Below are 7,662 nucleotides of genomic sequence, written 5' to 3'. Positions count from 1 at the left end.
TCTATTCAGTAAATATTACACCCATTACCTATTTATTGTGGGACATTAGGGTGCGTTTAGTCTTTCAATCGCCAGCAGCATTTAATGTCCGCGTATAAAATGTTCCATATATGCCGCCGTTAATGGCGCGCGTGGGATACGAGCTATACTGCGATACTAATACCAACTGTTGACAGGAAAATGTGGCGGCTAATTTTGCGAGCATGTTATTCCACTGTCGGCAAATCAGCCGAGAAAACCCACACCTTTGGTTGTTTGCATGCGGGAGCTACTATCTCCCGCGTGCTCGGAGCAGATGACTGTATAAGGGAATGCTGTAAGGGAACCGTGATGCCCTGAGAGTCTGTCTCGCTCATACATGCAAACATTCATTAGTCGATTAAACACACAAATAAAGAAAAAAAAAAAAGACGTTTACTCCTCTGTGTAACAAGTAAAGGAAGTTAATAAAGAAAGGGGGAAAATCAGCTCAGTTGGGTTTTCCAGACAAACATCTCTGCTGTTTACACCGGTCTGTCTCGCGATTATCACACCAGGCTCCACCCACACACACACACACACACACACACACACACACACACACCTCAACAAACGCAAAACCATTCTTTCTTTCCCGAATCGCTCGCGCTCTCCGTTTCACAGTCTCCTTATATCCAGCGTGCTAATTATAGTTCCCCATTAATCAGCAACAGCTGTAATTATACTAATTCTAGTGTGTAATCTGATCAAGGTGAGGAAGATCAAATCACAGCCTTTCACTCCTGCGAGGCTCTAAGGGGGGATTTCGGGGACGACGGCGGCGAGGTTTCTATACAGAAAATTGGTTTAGACCACAACAATCTGATTGGACTCAGCACGATGTAGCCGATTAGGAAGGTTTGGAGCGACAACGCGTGCAGAAATGCGCTGCAGTCTGCTCGCCACGACGCCTGCTAACCTGCGCGTCACAATTTTTTGACGTCGTTTGGCTGTGAGACTTTTGCGTTTTGAGTTCACACCGGGAGAGTTTCACAATTAAAGAGCTACCTATCGTTGGCCGTTCCCATTTATTTCCTTATAGTTACCTATGAGGCAAATATTTAAACTGGGACATCAAGTCACTAAGCTCTGTTTGTGCATAATTACAGTTATTTCTTTACAAAGTGTCTTTCAAAGAAATATTTCAGTCATAGCAAGAGGATCATTTATTTAAAAAATATATATGTGTGTATATATATATGTGTATGTATATATAGACATATGCATGTACATATATACGTATGTATATATACATATATGCATGTACATATACACACATATATGTACATATACGTGTACATATACATGTACATATACACACATATAAGTGTACATATACATGTACATATACACACACATATACGTGTACATATATACACATATACACACACATATATACATATACACACATATACACACACATATATACATATACACACATATACATGTACATAATATATACACATATACATACACATATATATATACACATATATACACATACATATAAAAACATATATACATACATATACGTATATACACATATACATACATATACATATATACATACATATATATAATATTTTGATATGGTGTTAAATTTCTTTTATGGAGATCATCGTAAATTGAAAAAAATATATATTTTTAGGTGACAGAGGTCGCAGGGTTCAGTGATTATATATTATGATGGTACAATAATTATTGTTTCACTGTTTGACTATTATATCGCATTGCTGGTTATCGGGCTGCATCTTTATGACTTTAGTTTCTGATTTTTCGCTGACAGAACAGGTTTGAAATGTCACGTGATGTTTATTTACGCAGACGAACACACACACACACACAGAGAATATGCCCTTCATATTGATATATCAAGCTCATCATCCTTTTCCTGCTTTGTTGTCATTTCAGGAAACGATGGATCGATTTTCACTTCAAAATATGAATTCATTTACCAAGACGTTAATGTACAGCGATTACATTGTGGTTTAGAGCCATGAGTTTGAATTATATCGTACAATTATCTCGATCATATCTCGAATTTTATCATCCCACGTCTATTTCCGACATTAGAATCTTCATATTCCATGAATGTATTGATTGTTATTGACAGAATAAACAATAAAAGTGAGCAAATTAAGTTTTCTATAGTAGATTATGTTATGCTGATTGGATTATTATTATGAACTTGACACGTAATACTGTACTTTGAGTGCACAGCTGTGTGCACACACATCTGGACTATCTTGTGTGTGTGTGTGTGTGGCTGGCTGTGAAGGATGTTTGCTTAGACTTGAAATTATTATTATTATTTTTTATTACCAAGGGCGACCGATAACCAACACAGACACGCATGATGGGTTTTCATTGCCGCGAGACGCTTCCACAAACAGCCCTGCACTGTTTTTATATTTGCGCCCGTCTGTAATTATTGTGTGAACTGCATGTCAGATCAGATCAGATGAGCTGATCTGAGGTACAACAGCAGCAGCAGCAGCAGCAGCAGCAGCAGCAGCAGCAGCAGCAGCAGCAGCAGCAGCAGCAGCAGCAGCAGCAGCAGCAGCAGCAGCAGCCGCCATCTGTAATCACCGTGCCAAGCTGGTATTAACCGGTAACAGCATGTATTTATTTATTTTCTTTTTTTTATTAAAAGTCGGGGTGTTAAGGCTTCAATGTGAATCTGTTCTTGTGTATCGTCGCAACATGGAGCAGCACAAGTCTACACCTGGTATTATTGTTACATGGAAGTAAAATATATGGTTTTAAGACTTATTTTCTTTTTTTTGGTGGCGTTTTATTTTATTTATTTAAATGATACAGAGAAGTAGAAATACTATAAGCCATTTTGATAGTTGAAATTAAATCCGTATAATACCTGAAGAGGCAAAAGCAGCACTAGAACACAACTAAAAAAACATCAACAATTCACACATTCATTAGCTGATCCATAGGGCAAAACTATTCATCAACAAGTGCATTAAAAATACAATAAATGTGTTTTTCATCTCGAGTATATTGCAAAGTGCATGAAATCAAAAAGGTGCACGATATTAGCATTTGTTTCTCTTTGAAATAAGCTAAACACATGGTCATGCACGACCCACAAACATCTCACAGTGCCTTTAACATAATATAAGAACTAGAAAACAGAAAATGATCAATGCTATCAAACCTATCAGACTACTGTAGCAATGCATGTAGTGTCTTAGCAGTGTTTCCTAGAGGCTGGACCACTATGAAGTTGGCTATGGGCCCCATGTGGTCCACGGGCCACTATTTGAATAGGATGGTTAAAGGGTCATGAGGGAGATGAGGGAACGTTAATCTTCACACCTCATTTACAGTCACAAATTAACCTGTGTGTCTTCAGACTGTGGGTTTGTGTTTAAAAGGGTGAGGGGTTGAGAGTTGGGAGTCGGAGGAAGCAGGAAAAACCCCTCAGGCACAGCGAGAACAGAGACAGACCCCCGACTGCTGAGCGCTGCCTCACAATGCCACCCCAATTACAGAGTTTGTTCACAGAGGAGGGAACGGATAAACTCCATTCCAACCCCCTCCAAAAAACATTACATAAACATTTTCCATTCTGGCGCTGTACATTTTGCGGTACACTATATAATTGCAGTCGATTTACTTCCCGGGTCCTGGATTTCTGACGGAGATAAACAAACCTCTGTTTTCTGACCAGAGATCGTTCATTTTGTCGGCTGAAATAACAGCTGCTGGCGGTTTTCATTAGCTGTGGCTGAAGGTTGGTAGAAAGCAGTCTTTGTGGATGAAGTGGATGAAGACAAGAAGTCTGAAGAATATGGAATGCAACTCCTATCAGACAAAAGTAGACGACATCCTATTCATTTTAAGGGGGACATATTACGCAAAATCATCTTTTTAATCAGTTTAATACTTATATTTGGGACTTTGGAGGCCCTATGAGTAGTAGTAGAATAGTGTGAAAAAAGAAAGAGCTCCAATTTGTCCCTTAAAAACAAGAGAGTGCAGGCGAGGGCAATAGTATCTGGAAGAACGGAAGTCGGCGAAGTGTTCTATTATTGGCTGCACAGTAGAGTTTAGATTCTCTGCCCGAGCCCGAGATCAAGCGTTTTGTGTTTTTTTTCTCCCTCGTCATGTCCGCGTGGTATGCTATAGCACGTCATATTGTGCGAAGGTGTAAAAACCTGTGGCCATGAACGCATCATTTTAAAACCAGGAAGCGTATAGTCATTAGGAACAAATGCGTTCATAGAAGCAGAGCTCAGCGGCTCTGTTATTGTTGTAAATTAGACTGTGGCAGCAGGTACAACAAGCTCCCACTGCGGGGAGGACGTGGACGTACATGTACATTTACGGCTCACGTATTTAAAAAAAAATGTCGGGTTTAAATCGGGCTCAGGCTCGTAATTACAGTTAATGTGGGTCGGGTCGGGCTTGATTTTTTGGGACCGATCTAAGCTCTACTGCACAGTGCAGCGCAGAGTTCTCCACAAACTTCCAGCTTCAGAGGATTTACGTGTGTCCAGTGGATACATTTTATATATGATGGCAATGTGCCGGCTAGAGTCGGGAAAAAGATGGCTTTTCCAAATGCTAACTGCTGTTAGCTGCCGTAGCCTCAGTGACGCTGACCTAGTTTCCTGTGTCTCATTAGCATTTAAAGAGACAGGCACTCAAAACTGAGCATTCTGAACAGGGCTGTTTTGGCAGGGTGATTGAACTGCTATGGTGCTTTACCCTCAAGGTGTTTTGATCAAGGCATGTCACAGACATGTTCATTAGGACACAAGGGAACTAGTTTAACTTGGAGAAATGTGGTCTACTTTAAAATAAGGTCTGCATATGCGTCCACTCACCGTTTACGACATAACCTGCATCTACATTAACCCACCTAGGAACATAATACGTCACCGAGTGGACACTCGCTGGATTGTCGCTTCTGTAGTTGTTGTTGCTTTGTGTCGTAAAGTATTAATAACGGGGAAACAACAATTGTGAAAAGTCGGGAACAAGCACTTCTCCTATGAGGTCGATGACGAGGTGAAACTGAGTGTGTTTCAACGGAGCAACTTTTTGTTTTTCTCAGCCGACAGTCTGAGTCTTTGAGGCAGATCAGAGCCAATCAGGAAGGGAAACTGCGTCATCGTCTTCATTCGTGTCCGTCTGTACTAAAATGCAGGCCCAAACAAAAAAGTGGCACAAAGCATTTATAAACTTGATAGTATAGACGTAGCTGAGAGACTTACTTACTTAAGTATTGGCTTACACTAGCTTCTGTTTCATCTACAAAATAAAATGTAAGCACATACGCGAGTTTGCTCACTGTGCTAAAGCACACAGTAGCTCTTTGTCTGCAGGCGGGCGAGCCTAGAACCCGCTGTTAATATCATTATTTGTAATGGAGAAAGTCGAACAACGGCATTGTTCTCCGCCGCTGACATTCAGAACAGCAACAGCCCGTTTGAGAGAGAGGGCTTTTAAAAAAAGGACACCATCAAGTGGCGTTGGCATGGCGCCCTTCCTCCTTCTACCTCACCTCTATTATTGTAATTAATATTTAGTGCAGAGTCGGCAAGACGGCCAACATTCGTCCAGCTGGAGTCTGTTGCTCCACTGCAGGGTAGAGTGAGACATTTGGCAAGATATTGGCTCCCCTTTTCTATACTGTGTACATCAGTGAGGTGCTGACTCATACGGAGCTTGTACTATTCTGAATAGTATTTACTGTTAAAATAACCACACCAGGAAGCGGGGGAATTTGATGGAATCATGTCCTTTCTTCAACAATATCTGTGACAGTGTCAGGACTAGGGATCTTAATGCGGAACTCTGCAGTATTTTTTTTTTTTATCATAATCCAAAGCTCCCATAGACCAGAAGGTCCAATTAAAGCAGTTTTTTGGTGTGTATCTGCGCCGTTACCTCGTTTATGAAGCCCTCCAGTTTTGAAACAAACAGTTTAGCCAATGCTGAGACCTCCATAACTCACATATATGTGCAATAGGACCACTCTATGGCAGCTTTAACATATTGTGGGCTGGCCCCACTCCTCCTACTTCCTTATTGTGGAAAAAAACAGCGTCAGGAGGTCTTCTAGAAAACTCGAGTCAGAAACACAGATTGCTTTAAGGCCCTACCCGCAAAGACGTTCATCATAGCATTGCACTTGCAACGATCTTTGGGATAAACTCTCTGTTCTCTATGCATTTGCACAGTTGTCACCTCAAGAAGCAGCTAGCCAGCGATCGCGACAAACAGGTTAGCTGCTGTTGCTTCGGTCTGGATCAATGATTCACCGTGCACCCTGATTTGCATATAAGGATTGGAAATGCAAAAGAGCCAGGAAATAAATGTGGACTTGGAGCAAAAACGCAGCACTCTGTGTTGTTGTAGTGTCACTGGAACACATTTTTCACAGAAGGTTTTAAAAATATGTGCAGGATAAACTCCGGCACATTTAATTCAACACCTTTGCTAACTCCCTGGTCGCCAATACGAGGGTCCCCGTTGAACATCTTGCTACCAAAAACCTGCAGCGCTGACCCATATTAGTGCAGGCACATTAACGCCGCTCCAGACACTGCTCAGGAATCTATTACTGAAAACATTTATTGGGTTTCAGCCTCATGAAATGACAAGGTTTAAAGATGCGGCCACAGCTCCAGCTGCAGACTGGACTTGATAATTGGACCAAATCAACAGTGCAAACATCAGCGAGGCACCTGTCCTGTCCACATGCCCCTGCTCAGGAGAACCACCGGCACCCAAAGGGGGTTCTGGCCTCTCAGGCAAGACTGTGGCCAGATGTCACAGATGGTTCCCAGATTACGAGCAGAGAAAGAAAGTGTGTTGTGCAGTAATTGCGGCGCAGCGTAGCCGTCCAAGCGCTGGGCTGATTTAATCCAGAACAGTTTGCGAGGAAATTTGCGAGAAGACGGATCCAAGCAGAAAGAGCACGTTTAAAGCTGGACCAAAAAGTCATATCCCGATATATTTAGGCTGAATATCGATACACGATATATATCCCGATATTGTTTCCTCAAAAAAGAGAGCTGTGAAATAAAATCAGTCAAAGCCATACTACATCGATATATGCAATAAGGTCTAACTCCATATCCCATTGAAAATATATCAATATATTTATATTTATATATATCGATATATCGCCCAGCCCTACTTTCCACCGATTTGCACATATATGTATTGGCTTTTCTTTTAGACTCTTAATGTTTCTTGTGGGCTTTTTTTCTTTTCTATAAAGAGTAGGAAGTTATTGCAGGTGCCAGAGTCGAGATCATTCCACTGAGGGGACCAGTATGCAGCGTAGGTGTCGTGGAACAGCCAATAGGAGCACACCCACACTCACGCTCTGAACTGCCCCCCCGTGATGATCGGTCAAACTCTCCCTCGATGCTACGGATTCAGCTGTGAGGCTATAATCACAGCCCAGAGGAGGCAGAAGTGCTGTATTGTGCAGTGTATTGCATTGAGCTGCAATTAACGATTTATTTCACAAATCGAATCGTTTGGTCAATAAAATGTTGATCAGTGTTTGTGATCACACATCACGAGTGCCTTTTTTCGGTCAGTCATCATGGAAACGCACCGTGCGTTAACCTAGTGCCCAGCACTAGTTTTTAATGATTTCTTTGT

Source organism: Microchirus variegatus, assembly GCF_963457635.1.
Source record: "Microchirus variegatus genome assembly, chromosome: 22".
NCBI lineage: Eukaryota > Metazoa > Chordata > Actinopteri > Pleuronectiformes > Soleidae > Microchirus > Microchirus variegatus.
Note: the sequence above shows the minus strand (reverse complement) of the source record.